Source organism: Periplaneta americana, chromosome 4, assembly GCF_040183065.1.
Source record: "Periplaneta americana isolate PAMFEO1 chromosome 4, P.americana_PAMFEO1_priV1, whole genome shotgun sequence".
In the NCBI taxonomy this organism is placed as follows: domain Eukaryota; kingdom Metazoa; phylum Arthropoda; class Insecta; order Blattodea; family Blattidae; genus Periplaneta; species Periplaneta americana.
Genome location: NC_091120.1, coordinates 192,410,627 through 192,428,140, shown reverse-complemented (window position 1 = coordinate 192,428,140; position 17,514 = coordinate 192,410,627). Strand labels below are relative to the sequence as shown.

At 34.1% G+C, this 17,514-nt stretch overlaps 1 protein-coding gene across 1 annotated transcript in view; it reads right to left on the bottom strand.

Moving 5' to 3' along the window:
* The window catches only part of LOC138698983 (uncharacterized), a 546,464-nt gene that overhangs the window by 451,465 nt on the left and 77,485 nt on the right, over positions 1–17,514 (bottom strand). The window lies entirely within an intron of this gene.

Here is a 17,514-nt window from a genome sequence, read left to right as displayed (position 1 = left end):
CACAACCATGTAGCGGATTACAACAAACTGATGCTGATGAACAAAATGACAAAAGTATTTGCAACCACAATACAAGTAATTATAACGTTAACCTTAACCAACGATTTCGGATTAAATGCATTACATATACAGGATGTTAAACAAAGTATCCAATATTTTAGAAGGTGCTAGTATGCACCAAAACAAGAAAAACATGTTTAATAAACATGGGTCCTATAACACATACTTCCTGAGATCTGAACACTTGTTCATAGGAGGTGCTCAATGTGACGTCCATTCAAGGCAATTCATTCCTCTGCCCTACAATACAGCAGACTACCAGATAATCATACCGTAGTTGACACCCCTGGCATGGAATACTGATACGTCGCAAGGAATACTGAAAACAAAAGTCTGGTTGCGGATATGAGCGGAGTTCAGCAGAGATGATGTTGTGAATTTTCGTAATCAGCATGTGTGGGCTGATGAAAATCCCCATGCAGTTGAAGAAACAAGGCATCAGCACCGATTCTCGATCAACATATTGGGCAGGCGTTCTTGGTGATAGATTAAGGGCCATACGTGCTACCATAGAGATTAACTGGGGCTCGTTATCAGCACTTTCTTATTAATGTATTGCCTACGTTGCTGGAGTATGTGCCATGTCTGCAAAGACTACAGATGTGGTTCATGCATGATGGCACACCAGCACATTTTTCCGCAATGAGCATGTACACCTGACGCTGACATTTCAGGACCGCTGGATTGGTTGGGGAGGCCCCACACCTTGGCCTGCTCAAATCTAAATACCCTAGATTTTTGGTTATCAAGAACAACCAGGTCAATTTCAAAGAGTGCGTGGTTCCTTACGCCGAAGGGTAGAGGAATGCATTTCCATGTATGGACATCATATTGAGCACCTCCTATGAACAAGTGTACAGATCTCAGAAAGTATGTGTTGTAGGACCCATGTTTATTAGACATTTTTTTCTTGTTCTGATCCACACTATCACCTCCTAAAATATTGGATACTTTTTAATACCGTGCATAATGATACGTAGACGAATACAATATTTAAAAAAATACACTCAAAAGGAACTATTTCTGAATTGGTTAAAGTGAACTGAGAATATTAAATGTTTAAACAAACCATATTGTTGTAGGTTTAGCAGCTAGAGATACTTTAGTCGGGAATAAAATTGCTTAAGTCCTTTCTTCAAAGAAACATTGATCTTGTATCAAATGGTATTTAGGCCTGTACAATACTATATGTTAAAATTAAGAGGAGAGATACGCCATTGGCCTGCAAAAATTTAGTGAAATTCATTTCTTTGTATATCTCAGCTACTATAAAACCTAATAAACAGAATTTTCATGCTTAATATTGGCCTAGGTTACGAATAATTTCAAGGAAAAATTGTTCCGAGGCCGGGTATCGATCCCGGTACCCTTCGCTTAGCGCACGAATGCTCTACCGACTGGACTATCCCAGGAACCATATACGACACCGTCACGTTTTTTTTTCTTTATATCCAAACAACTCAAATGAGGCTAACAATATGCCAGAGCCCAACTTTGAGTGCACTCAAATTCTGTGTGACTTGCGTTAACAGAAAGCCACAATTTAAGTCACACAGAATTTGTGTGCACTCAATGTTTTTACCGTTGCTTACTTACTTACTGGCTTTTAAGGAACCCGGAGGTTCATTGCCGCCCTCACATAAGCCCGCCATTGATCCCTATCCTGAGCAAGATTAATCCAGTCTCTATCATCATATCCCACCTCCCTCTAATCCATTTTAATATTATCTTCCCATCTACGTCTAGGACTCTCTAAAGGTCTTTTTCCCTCCGGCCTTCCAACTAACACTCTATATTCATTTCTGGATTCGCCCATACGTGCTACATGCCCTGCCCATCTCAAACATCTGGATTTAATGTTCCTAATTATGTCAGGTGAAGAATACAATGCGTGCAATTCTATGTTGTGTAACTTTCTCCATTCTCCTGTAACTTCATCCCTCTGAGCCCCAAATATTTTCCTAAGCACCTTATTCTCAAACACCCTTAACCTATGTTCCTCTCTCAAAGTGAGCGTCCAAGTTTCACAACCATAAAGAACTACCGGTAATATAACTGTTTTATAAATTCTAACTTTGACATTTTTTGACAGCAGACTGGATGATAAAAGCTTCTCAACCGAATAATAACAGACATTTCCCATATTTATTCTGTGTTTAATTTCCTCCCTAGTATCATTTATATTTGTTACTGTTGCTCCAAGATATCTGAACTTCTCCACCTCTTCAAAAGATAAATTTCCAATTTTTATATATCCATTTCGTACAATATTCTGGTCACGAGACATAATCATATACTTTGTCTTTTAGGGATTTACTTCCAAACCTATCTCTTTACTTGCTTCAAGTAAAATTCCCGTGTTTTCCCTGATCGTTTGTGGATTTTCTCCTAATATATTCACGTCATCCGCATAGACAAGCAGCTGATGTAACCCGTTCAATTCCAAACTCTCTCTGTTATCCTGGACTCTCCTAAAGGCATACTCTAGAGCAGCGGTTGCCAAAGTGTGCTCCGCGGAGCCCTTGGGGCTCCGCGAGTGATTCTCAGGGGCTCCGTCCGCGACAGTTATGAAGTTGACAAAAATTGCTGCTTCCATCTAGTCTCTAGCAAGAAAAACGCAAACTACTTTCATCAAGCGAAAATACTTTCTCAGAAAATAGTTTGAGTTTTCTTGCTAGATGAAAGCACCTATAATAGATCTACTCGTTACTGGAACTATCTCAATGTTTCTTGCCTGCCAAGTACTTGATGATCCTCGACATTTATTTTATGCAGAGTTTGTTAATCGTGATACGTGGAATCTACAATGTATTGACTGTTATGTTGCCTAAAACATATATACCTGCATGTTAATTTGTATGCAGAAGTGTTAGCTAAACTTTCGTTGAAATGGAACTATGGCTTAAGATGGGCTCCGTAATACCCGAGAATCATCAGCTATCAACCAGTGCTCAGTTAAAGAGGCATAATAAATGCTGTAACCATACTTTAAAAGCAGATAATGCGTATTCCTTGAGATTGAGTTCGGAATATGTTGAACATGATCTTGCTTCAGAGTCTACGATGTCTAGTGTAGAGGTAAGCCTATTGAAAGGAATTAAAAAACGAAAATATTGGAATTCATATTTGGACATGGGATTCACTGAGTTAGCTGATGGACGTCCACAGTGTGAGATATGTAACAAAGTTTTGCCCAATAGTTCTATGTTCCTTGCCAACCTTAGAGACGGCATTTCGAAATTCATCCTGACTTCACAAATGAAACTACAGACTAGGTACTTTAAAAGAAAAACTGACGAACTCCATGCAGTTCAGACAATATTTTACCTCGTGTAAAAACAAACAACGAGAAAGCACTGGAAGCATCATACTTAATTAGTCATGACCTGGCTCTTGCTGGTAAACCTCACTCTTGCTGAAACTCTTATGAAACCACTATTAGTGACTGTAGTGAAGTGCATGGTGGACGATAAAACTGCAAACTTGAACTTTATTGTGTCTTTATCAAATAACACTGTGCGTAATCGAATACAGAATCCATCAAACGATGTTAAAAATATCATAATTTCCCGTATCAGTCAAATGCAATTTATGCAACAACTTGACGAATCTACGGACGTTGCCGGATTAGCTGTGTTAATGACGTTTGTGCGGTACGAATTATCAGGTCCTTTCATGAATATATTTTGTTCTGCAAGCCATTGCCATCCTCTACAAGCGGTACTGAAATTTCATTAAAGACTCGATACCTTGGGACAATTGCATTGACGTGTGCACAGATGGCGCAAAGGCCATGGTAAGTCCTGTTTCTGGCGCTGTTACAAGGATCAAGAAAGTTTAAGAAAACTGCACAAGTAGTCATTATGTACTACACCAACATGCTCTCGCAACGAAAAAAAATGCCAGCGTTATTAAAGCAAGTACTACACAACGTCGTCAAAATTATCAACTTCGTTAAGGCACGATCTTTCCAGTGTAGGCTACTCAGTATTCTGTACAAAGTTATGGGAAGTATAGGCCTATACAAGTTACTGTTATTACACATAGAAGTGCGATGGTTGTCGCGTGATAAAGCGTTATCCCGTTTTCTTGAACTTTGAACGGAAGTTTCTTTACTTTCGAATGACCAAAATAATTTGCTACCAGATTATTTGAATGATCAGGAATGGTTGTGCAAATTATGTTACTTGGCAGACATTTTTTTTAAATTAACTAATTCAACACATCCATACAAGTTAAACGGAAGACTATATTCGATGCTAATGACAAAATTGCCGCGCTGAAGAAAAAGATAGCGTTCTGCATAGAAAGCGTCGAGAATAATTGATTTCAAACTTAGAATTAAATAACACAACAATGAATGACTCATTCATAGCAATAATAAAATAGCACCTTGACAATTTGCTTCAAAATATGAATTCATACTTGCCAAGGGACACTCAGGAATCGATTCGAAAGAAATATGATTGGTTTGTAAATCCATTTCCAGTGAAGTCAAAACAAGCAGCCCTCACCGCAGCAGAATACGAGGTACTTATAAACATGGTGTCAGGCATCATTTAAAAGCAAACCACTTGTGGAATTTTGGGCTCAGTTAGGGGAGGATCTTTTGATATTAAGTTCAAAAGTTAAATTCATCTTACTGCCTTTTGGTACTACGTATCTCTATGAATTGGCCTTGTCGAGGTACACGGCTACAAAAAAAAATCGAGCTTGTTTGGACACAGAAGACGATATACATCTTCAAACTCACTGCTGTGACAACGAACAGTGACAAATAATTTCAAGGGAAAAATTGTTCCGGGGCCGGGTATCGATCCAGGGACCTCTGGTTGAACGTACCAGCGCTCTGCCAACTGAGCTACCCGGGAACTCCACCCGAAACCGTCTCAACTTTTCCCTTTATATCCACACAACTCGCGTGGGCTGACGAAACGCCGAGTGCACACAATCTCTGTGTAACTTGGAATTGTGGTTTTCTGTTAACGAACACAGTAACGTATATATTATGCAAATCTAGTCTTTCAGGTAAAGCTTCCTGTAAAGCAGATTTGAATAATTTCAAGGGAAAAATTGTTCCGGGGCCGGGTATCTGTGTACGTTAACAGAAAACCACAATTCCAAGTCACACAGAGTTTGTGTGCACTCGATGTGGGTCTCTGGCGTTTCGTCAGCCAACGCGAGTTGTGTAGATATAAAGGGAAAAGTTGAGACGGTGTCGGGTGGAGTTCCCGGGTAGCTCAGTTGGCAGAGCGCTGGTACGTTCAACCAGAGGTCCCTGGATCGATACCCGGCCCCGGAACAATTTTTCCCTCGAAATTATTCAAATCTGCTTTACAGGAAGCTTTACCTGAAAGACTAGATTTAGACAGTGACAAACTCTGCCGCAAGAAACACGCACATTCTTCTCATTAACTTCGAGTGTACATGCAACATTGTAACATTTTTTAAATATCTTAACTAGTTGTTATATCATTTTGTAGATTTAAATAACGTTATCTCCAGTACTCTTTCACATTATTATTAATATATCTTATTATTCATACTTTCATATACGTATCATGTGTAATATGCTTCATAGAACATAGACGGATATAACTAAAAAACTAAAAATTTCTTGGGGCTCCACGAGAAACTTTTGCTTCAAAAAGGGCTCCGTGGCTGAAAAAGTTTGGGAACCGCTGCTCTAGAGCAAAGTTAAAAAGTAAAGGTGATAGTGCATCTTCTTGCTTTAGCCCACAGTGAATTGGAAACGCATCTGACAGAAACATACCTATACGAACTCTGCTGTACGTTTCACTGAGACACATTTTAATTAATCGAACTAGTTTCCTGAGAATACCATATTCAATAAGAATATCATATAAAATTATCTCTTAACCGAGTCATATGCCTTTTTGAAATCCATGAATAACTGATGCACTGTACCCTTATACTCCCAATTTTTCTCCATTATCTGTCGAATACAAAATATCTGGTCAATAGTTGATCTATCACGCCTAAAACCACACTGATTATTCCCAATAATTTCATCTACATATGGAGTTAATCTTCTCAAAAGAAAGAAATGTAATTTCAATTAAATTTATTTCATAAGCAATGACTAGGGCTAGGATTTTGACGAAATTGTATGTTTTTTATGGTAAGCCAGAAACATAGCTGCTTTAGTATTTATGTGTTATGTGATAAACTGAGTGTTTTAAGACATATATATTAGGGCATTTCTTGCATTGTTTGCGTGTTTCAACTCATAAGAGCATCTTTTGTTTCATTCTGTCGTTTTTTAGGCATTTTCATTTGATTTTGGCCATAAATCTCCATTATTAATGTAAAATAATGTCTATTTTCTTTTATATTTTCTTTACATATTTCGTTCATTAATAGGTACTCATTATTTTGTATAATATTTAATCGTATTTCTACACAAATATTGTCATTAAAACGTAGTACACCCCACATAATGGATCAGTCCAACCACCCCTTCAAAATAGACTCCTCTATATCTGCTAATTCCAGATAAGAGTGGCCTTGTGGTAGACTACACGGAAACTAAAAGTAAAGTAAGTCCATGGTGCTACAGCCCATGAAGGGCCAAGGCCGACCAGTCACGTCCACATGCCGACGCAGAGGTGAATGATCATACATGGAAACTACATCAGATAAAATAATTAATTAAAGTGTACTACTTAGAAAAAATTATGTAAATATATATATATATATATATATATATATATATATATATATATATATATTTCTTCCTATAACCACTAGATATACATATAGAGACATGCCTTGAGGCTTTATGAAACGATCCATTCTTTCATTAAGGTGCATTCTTGTACATAATTCATGTGAATTGTAACCTTGACCACAATTTTGTATTATAATTTTATTATTGTTTATTGCTTATAAAATATATTTTGATGCCAACTATAACCCTAATATACCTCAGGGTGAAATAGGGTTTATTAAATTGGATAATAAAAAAAAATATTTAGTACAAAACCTCTTTTCCTCCTAAGGCAATTATATAAGATCAATTTTTAGGGCATTTTAAGGGCATTTTTGAAAGATTTTTAGGTCATAAATGCATTGTTTTTAGGAAATTTTTTCAAGATTTAGAGGTGATCAAAATCCTAGCCCTAGCAATGACCAAGCAACATGATTGAAACAAAGGAATCACAAAGATGATAAAGTAACACAAGTGACCGAAGTGCCGTACCAAAAAATTCGAGGTACGGAAATGGCCTATTACCGAAAATGCTGTACCAAAAAATTTCATGGGACCGAAATGTCTTATTTACCTAAATGGCCTAGTACCAAAAATGAAAAGTGACCCAAAAAGATGGACCGAAACAGTCTGAAATGGCGCCGGGAAGGATTAGACCAATGGAGAAAGTCCATGATCGCGATCTTCCGGCTTGTAGCCTCAATGCTAATTAGACACATCCTTAATCAAGTCTTCATTTAGGAAGCCCTGTGTGACACGAAGATACCGGGCACAGAGGCAGCGTATATTATTCCTGATTCCCTAATCCCTTATCCGACGCCTCCACTATGCAAGAGGCTATAACTATACAAACTACTACACTAATCGACGTATAGAACATACCGGTTATTATCAGTATTATCATCATTATCACCACTGCCATCCCTCTGAATTAGTGTAGCAAATAGAACAGCGTGTGTGTGTGTGTGAACCATCAATTACATAATCAGTAGTTTGACGCACTAATACGCGGTGAGGCGACCCCATTTCCCGGCCGGGATGGTTAACCACGATATACGAACAGCACTGGCGGCCATCTCACGGATAGCAGCCAATAATTGTGACAATATAATCTCAATAGAACCGCTCGCGATATTTCTGGGGGCGAAACTGACTGCCATCCAAATATTGGCTGCAATTTGTCTCGTAAAATATGATGAACACGAGCAATGATAACCGAAAGCTACGGGGACGAGAAATGGAAAACTGGGACAGATACACGACTCTGACAGAATCTGTGCTAGAATATTATTAAATTACTAGCCGTACCCGTGCGCTCCGTTGCACCCGTTAGAAATAAGTATTTTTAAAGTAATTACATAATTAAATAGGACATTAGATCCAGGGAACATTCGTGTTTGATAGAAGGATAAATCGTTTAATATGTTACTTAATTTAAATTGTATCAAAAAATTAAAATGCGATCATTTTGATCCAGAGACCACTCATTTGGTCATAAAAATTATTTTAGGAAATACACGAAACGAATGCCTATCAAGTTTTCTGTGCATAAGAAGCTATTTTAATCTTACCTGTCCTCGATTCACTCAGAAGTTACTGTAATAACATTATAGCATTATGTCCATCTAGAGAAACTACACTTTCCAATGGTGAATTAATAATTAATTATACAAATCGGTTAATTTAGCTTCCGATATTACTTCATACAAACACAGAAACATTGTCTGTAGGCTATGTTTCATAGCTTTCGATTGTTGTTGTCCAAGGCCCCTTATGACGAAGTCATTTGTGTTTTATTTCATTACACCGCCTTAGATGGCGTTGTTATTGTAATTTTGAAACTCATTTATCTCATTAAATATCAGGCCTATCAAAATTTTGCATGGAATAAAACTTATCGAAAATTATTTTTAAAGAAACTTTTGTTATGTAATATTTTTCATGAAAATTAATAATAAGGGAGATATTTCGATTTATTTAATTCAGGCCCCCTTATAACCCCCTTTTAAATAAAATATTTTGAATGCCATATAGCCTAAATTCTAAGTTACAACGAACTTAATTAATATTCCAATTTTCATATAAATCGGTTCAGCCATTATCGCGTGAAAAGGTAACAAACATCCAGACAGACAGACAGACAGACAGACAGACAGACAGACAGACGTACATACAAACAAATATTTCAAAAAAGCGATTTTCGGTTTCAGGATGGTTAATTATACATGTTAACACCAATTATTTTTGGAAAATCGAAAATTACCAGAAAAATTTTGGCTACAGATTTATTATTAGTATAGATGCAACCAGTATCGTTTTTCAGCAGATGAAAAGCACAACAAATAATTACAACAATAATAATATTCATCATCGTCATCACACAGATTTATTTTCAGTGAAGAATACTTGTCTTTTGATAGTTATTTGCTTCCATAATAATAATGAAACATACTCCCTCTGAATACTTTTTCTTGAACCTATCCAACTTCAGTTTTTGAGTTTCAACGCGAAAACGCAAGTATCAATGTCAGGACGATAGCAGTAGCTATTTCAGGTCATTGTGGATTGTAGGCAAAAGTTAAAAAAATGTCAGGTTTGCTAAGCTTTCGAACAATAGCATTTTCGTATGGCTGCTGCATGTAGAACTTGAAATGTAGAGTGTAAAATCATTTTATCCTACTAAGAGATCTTGCTGAAATGATCTGGAGACTACAAAATTTTCTAGGCCTCTTATTTTATCAGTAAGTAATACCGTTTTATCTTTCCTTAGGAACTATAATTTTTGCGCTCTCTCGAGCCAATACTGAAGACAATGACACATATCAATATCTACACTACACCGTCATTAAATATATGAAAAAGACCCAACCCCACTGGGTTAATAATTATAAAAATATTTGATTTTTAATAATAATAATATTACCTTACTTAAATTTTGTAATTATATATAGCAGTCACTCAGTAAATTATAGAAAAGAAGATCTAAATTAAGATATTCTCTACATTTACTTACATAACCTCAAAACGTTTCACTTTCATGTTATCAATATAGCATCAATATTATGTACAATTAATGAAAAATAGACGCATCATGATATTAACTATAATAATATTTAATTTCTAATGGTAATAATGTCATCAAACCACCTCACGTTTCGTAGATTTGAATATCCAATACACAGCTGTACTCAGAAAATTGTTATACACTGCAGAATCAGTTTTTAATAACAAATTGAATTGAGCTCTAAATATGTCGGCAATCCTGCAGGTCATGGCCTTCGTGTAATAGCCTATTGTTTATTGTAGTGTGTGTTTTGTTCTGAAATTCAATCAAGTCGGCCGTGATTCAATAAAATTAGTTCTCAAAACTGACAACAGATGGATTTTGGAAAATAGGAAAATTATGTAGGAAAATTGACATTTCACTGAAAACTATTACTTTTCCGAAAACCTTTGGATGCCAGGCATGAAAATGAAGGGTCACTCACTAAAATCCGTTCAGCCGTTTTCCCGTAATTTCCATTACCAGTTCAAATTATACATATAGATAGTATGAAAAATTTTGATATACAGTTATTATTGCTAATTAATAATTATTCAATATTTGATTTACCACATATATAATATGATAGGTCCATACATAGTGTTCAGCCTATATACTGCGACAATGTAGAAACATTTTACGAAATATTATTGATATAGCAGTAGCTTATTAACAATATTAGTACAGAGATAACGTCACAGAAAATATAATAAAACGAATAATCATGCTGCACAACTGTTACAGACGCAAAGATTGATACACTAATTATTAGATATTATTATTATTATTATTATTATTATTATTATTATTATTACTACTACTAGAAAACTTGATACATTTCTTGCATTATCGTGATTGTGTTCTCCGTTTATAATAATAATATTTACGTACATACAATAACATCTATCAGATGTGGCAAAAACAAATTCACTCCTGTGTGGGGGGGGGGGGGACATTTACCTACAACATTTATATTACATTTTAAAGCAAGTTTTGTAGTTGTACTGTGGAGAGGTTAGTTAAACACTGCAAAGTTTTGAAATGATAAACATCTATGATGTTACTACACAGTTCATCACTGTATCAAGAACGAATGGCTAAAGCTCGGCTTATACCATTGGAGGATTTATCGCTCGCGACAATTTTACCCATCATGCATGTGCGCTACCTATCGGATTATGCTATGAACTACTTGGCGCTCGAGCGAAAACGTCCGATGCAGACCTCTGCCATCCAGTATTCTTCTAATAGTTTTCTTGTTGGATGGCATTTCAAAATTAATTGAATAACCTCTTTCTTTCAACATGCAGTCTCCATTTATTCCTATAATAGTGGATTTTGTCAAGAACTGGCTCAACTTTGAGTTCCGACAATATTTCTATGTTTGTTTTGTGATCCTACAATATATATTTTGCATTCCGTCTCTTGATTTTCAGTTCAACTGCATTGATGAGGGAATCATTTCTTTTTCCCCCCATAGCCCAGGTCTCATACCTAACCAATAGTGTAGGTTTTGTCAAAGTGTCATATATTTTTAATCTTGTTTTTCTGGCCTGGGAAGATTTTAAGACTATTTATTTTAAGAAATGTCATGCTCTTCGATGTGATACACTTCTCACTCAGATAAGACACTGAGTATCATAGGTAAATAAAGGTAATTTATCTGCTCTATTACATTGCTATTTATTACTATTTTGCCCAGGATTGGATTCCTTCCTTTGAAGGTTATAGTTGTAATTTTGATTAATTTATTTCTTTATTTATTATTAATAGTAATATGCCAGCCAATAGCTATTACCCAAGAATATAATAACACAGTAACAACACAACAATAATAATGAAAATTATAAAAATTAAGCCAACAATATAATAGCACAATAATCATAATAATAACACAACAACAATAATAATAGAAATTATAAAAAGTAAACCAAGAATATAATAGTCACAATAATAACACAACAATAATAATGAAAATTATAAAAATTAAGCCAAGAATATAATAGTTACAATAATAACACAACAATAATAATGGAAATTATAAAAACTAAGACAAGAATATCATAGTCACAATAATAACACAACAATAATAATGAAAATTATAAAAATTAAGCCAAGAATATAATAGTTACAATAATAACACAACAATAATAATGAAAATTATAAAAATTAAGCCAAGAATATAATAGTTACAATAATAACACAAAAATAATAATGCAAATTATAAAAATTAAGACAAGAATATAATATTTACAGTAATAACACAACAATAATAATGCAAATTATAACAATTAAAACAAGAATATAAAAGTTACAATGATAACACAATAATAATGCAAATTATAAAAATTAAGACAAGAATATAATAGCTACAATAATAACACAACAATAATAATGGAAATTATAAAAATTAAGCCAAGAATATAATAGTTACAATAATAACACAACAATAATAATGCAAATTATAAAAATTAAGACAAGAATATAATAGTTACAATAATAACACAACAATCATCATCATCAATAACTTCAAGGTTTAGACCGATGGCCTGTTCCGCCTCCAGAATTTTATCCATCAAACTGGTCTCTCCAACGTCTCTTTGGTCTTCCCACTCGTCTTCTTCGTGTAGGTCTATAACACCATGTTCTGAAAGGTATCCTGTCGTTGGGCATTCTTGTTATATGGTCGTACCAATTATTTCTATATTTTTCAATTATAGTTATTACACTCTCGATATTCAGTTCTCGACGTATATCTTCGTTTCTCTTATGGTCCTGTAGTCTAAATCCTGCTAGTGGCCTTAAGAGTCTCATCTCAGCGGCCTCAATTCTTCTCTGTTGGGCTCTAGTCAGAATCCACGTTTCTGAACCATATAACAATGTCGGAATTGCCAGTGTCTTGTAAAATTTGAGTACAGTTTTTCTGTCGACTTTATTTATGAGTGTACGTTTAATTGTACCAATAAGTCTTAAAAATTTATTTAACTTGTTTTCTACGTCTGTGGAGGATATGTAAGAGAGATCGCATCCAAGGTAAGTAAAAGAATTTACTTGTTCAATCATCTTATCCTCTATTACAATTTTAGTTCTTATTGTATTATTTCCGGAGAAGCCAAATACTTTAGTTTTCCTGTGTGATATTTTTAGATTGTAGTTATTAGCAACAATTCTCAACAGATGGACTGTTCTCTGTAGGCTGTCTTCAGAATCAGCCAACACCAACTGGTCGTCTGCGAAAAGTAAGTAATCTAAAATGATATTATCTATAAAATAATGTGTTTTTAAATTGTTCTGCCATTCTCTTACGGCTTCGTCTAGGTACAAATTAAAAAGAGTAGGTGATAAGGGACACCCTTGTCTGACCCCTTGGTTAACTTCTCGCAAGTTGGTGGTAATCTTGTTGATATTCATTTTGATTTTTGTATTTTTGTACATACTTTGTATCACCCTTATTAGATGCTCAGGAATTCCTTTCTTTTTTAATATCATCCACAATTTTGTTCTGCTAATCATTAACACAACAATAATAATGGAAATTATAAAAATTAAGCCAAGAATATAATAGTTACAATAATAACACAACAATAATAATTAAAATTATAAAAATTACGCCAAGAATATAATAGTCACAATAATAACACAACAATAATAATTAAAATTATAAAAATTAAGACAAGAATATAATAGTCGCAATAATAACACAACAATAGTAATTAAAATTATAAAAATTAAGACAAGAATATAATAGTCACAATAATAACACAATACTAATAACGAAAATTATAAAAATTAAACTAAGAATATAATAGTTACAATAATAACACAACAATAATAATGAAAATTATAAAAATTAAGACAAGAATATAATAGTCACAATAATAACACAACAATAATAATGGAAATTATAAAAATTAAGACAAGAATATAATAGTCACAATAATAACACAATACTAATAACGAAAATTATAAAAATTAAACTAAGAATATAATAGTTACAATAATAACACAACAATAATAATTAAAATTATAAAAATTAAGACAAGAATATAATAGTCACAATAATAACACAATACTAATAACGAAAATTATAAAAATTAAACTAAGAATATAATAGTTACAATAATAACACAACAATAATAATGAAAATTATAAAAATTAAGACAAGTATATAATAGTCACAATAATAACACAACAATAATAATGGAAATTATAAAAATTAAGACAAGAATATAATAGTCACAATAATAACACAATACTAATAACGAGAATTATAAAAATTAAACTAAGAATATAATAGTTACAATAATAACACAACAATAATAAGTGTAAAAGTGGACTAACTTTAGCCATAACTGCGTTTAGGTATGTTTATTAGTCGTCAGATATCGAAATCGGGTCTATAGTAGGAAACCGTCTAGTGAGTGAACTGTGGATGGCTAAAATTTTGGAGGTCCAGAGCAGTGCGTATCAGTGGAAACAATCAGCTTGTGTTACGGCGGCCTGTAAGCAATATTAAGTTTTCATGTTATTAAAACATTACCAAGTAATAACGCAATAGCGTGTGCGACTCTGTACAAACGAGTCAGTGGGGGCACGTAAAAAAATTTAACAAGTACAAAGTAGGAAACATGACCACGATTACAAAGGGAAAAGCAAATATGGCTCAATTACTCACGCGAAAGAACGATACAAAATGGTGGAAAATAAAAAAAGGCTGTATAACAAATGGTAGACTGCATTATATGAAATCCTATTTATTAAATACTGTTGTTTACTTGTTTAAATGAGCTGGACGGAGCGCCCCCTTGCAAAAGGTTTGTTTATTTTGATAACATAATCTCGTATGTTCATGCGGTGGCCATGTTGAAACTTATCAAGTACACACACAGACAAATTTCCACACTAAATATTACGGGCTTAGCGACTCCCAAACAAACTGCTGCGCCTGGTGCTGCTGCAGCACGCCATACACTTTTCACTTATCAAAAATGTTTTTAAAATGTAAATAGCAGAAAAGACAACTGAGGTGATGTGGTGCCATTTGCTTGGTACTGAACCTATTATGATAAAAATATAATAACAGACATGTGAACCAGTAAAATTTCATGGCATTTCTGGGTTTTATTTGTATTTGGTAGTAAAGAATAATCCATTTGAACGTTGAATTTAGATTTAATAACCACGAAATTTAGCAAACTACCTTATCATTAATGTTGCATAGTTGAGGTAAATTACACTCCAATGGAATTTATTACTTGGACTAAACTGGATTCTACAGTAATGAATTGGACTGAATTTATCCCAAATGGATTCGATATGATAACATTGGACTGCATGCATTACATTAAATAGGTCTGTTAAGATAAGAAATTTTAGATCGTCTCAAAAACATTGGCGAAGCTAAGTTGTAAATACTGAGTATGCTGAAAAAATCTGCTTACCTTAAATCTTTTTATGCTCGACCATGCCGAAATGTAGTAATTATACACCTGGTAGCAGTCCTTTAATGCATGTCATTAAAGTACACCTATTCATTAAAGTTCAGGTTTTCGATTATTCTCGGATATGCAATCGAAAGACGAGGGAAACGTCAAGGAGGCTGGAAATCCAATACTGTCGCAGAAGGTTATGTTCAGTTACTATAATAATTAGCGTTAATTGTAAATAATATTCAAATAAATTCAATTTGTCATCTCGTTTTTCAATTCTAAATCAATTTCCAGGTTATACATTCTCTGCATTACATCAAGGTCAATGACATTATTGTTCCTCGAAAAAAAATCAATACTTTCGCGTCTGCGCACATCTCACAATTCAAGAGCTATGAACAAGGTCACTTCCAATCTTCTGTCAGATAGAAATAAAATGAATATTTCCAACGAGTTAGATACTATAGAAAGGCCAAAGACCTCAGAAAGTTGAAGATAATTGAACATTGGTCCGCCATGTTTCGGTTAGTCAAAACAAAGGGGCGTGGCTCGGATGTTATAGGAAATGACTGTGATGAAGTTAGTGTTATTGTGAATTGAGTTACATATTAAGACTATGTTAATAAGTAAAAAGTAAATACACACAAAACTTTACATTTTATAACAGCTGTACGCCTATGTTTTATTAGTTTCACTAAATATGGCCTAGATATTAAATGACAAGCTAAACTCAATGCAACCAAAGCAAAGCATCTAAAGACGGATGAATGTATTCGGCAGAAGAAAAATAAATAATTTTTTGACTTCGTCACAAATTTAATTACCTTAGACCTAATCTAACCTAACATGAAATTATGTAATTCAGTGCTCACCAGTTGATTTCAAAAGAGACGACGTATGTAACTAATAGGAGTAAAATATAGGAAAGGTAGTGGCGAAAATTAAAAAAAATATATATCCAGTAATTAAGTTGTCTCGCAACTAGGCAGATGCTTTTGCAGAATAAAAATGTTCTTACATTATTTTGAACAATAATGACAAATTGTGTGTGATGCAAGTGCTAACTTTCCTCTTTGTTTACAAAAAGAGTCCTACGCATTAATAAAAAGAAAATTGGGGTAGCCCCTATAAACACAATAAATACTAAACTCTTGATGGTACAAACTTATTAATACAGATATTTCGCTTATGCTCAGTCCGTCTTATCTTATAATTCTCTGCGGCAATGGTACCTGTATTGAGAGGTTGAATTATCCAGCAACGAATATTATGATTTACGGTACATTTAATTTAAATCCGAGGGAATGAGACATTTTTGGAAATTTTAAAGTCCTAATTATTACTTTTTCATTTATAAATCAGCTTTTTACAAAACCTATAGCGAAATGTTTAAATTAAATATTGATATATCTGAAAAATATAATACATGTACCAACTCGTTGCAGTGTACCTTTGATAAGCACTCCTTGTGGAGGCTGGCGGTACTATAGACCGCCATGTTTTTAGGGAACGATCCTTAGTACTTTTGGCCTCCGCAGGGAGCGCTTATCAGAGGTCTTCAGCCCCTCTATAGTATCTAACTCGTTGAATATTTCTGAATAATTTCAAGTTAGAAATATGGTCGAGCATAAAAAGTCGTATGAAACTTGCCTATAATGGTAATTAAGACGCTCGTATGAAAATTATGAAACTCGCTTGCGCTCGTTTCATAAACAAACATACTTGCGTCTTAATTACTATCATTATAAGCTCGTTGTATAATGTATTATTATAGAGCAGATGTTTATCGGCTTTTCTATCCAAATTTTTTGTAACAAAGACCCCATAAGAACATTATGACCAGTCATTTTTACCCACAAACAACTTAACTTATTTGTCTCAGAGCACTCTGTTAGCCAAGGATATTTCTTATACCATGACAATTTAAAATTTCTGTGTCTTCCTTCATCCCCTATTTTAATATGTAACAGTCGTGTCGATCTCCTATTTTTCTCACAAGATGAACTTGAAAACAGTTTCTCTTTTAATTCTACAAATAATGAACGCAATGTTCTCTCAGTATGAGCCATTTTACACGAAATTAATATGTAACACAAACACGCATGCACTTTTTGATTGAACTAACACTCAACATCACAGTGGATTCACAGAACACTAATACAAACCAACGAATTATTGTGACGGTGAGTCCAGCTACGGAGATGTAGCAAATCGATACCCCTCCCCAGTCGCCCCCAAGCTTGCGAGTCAAG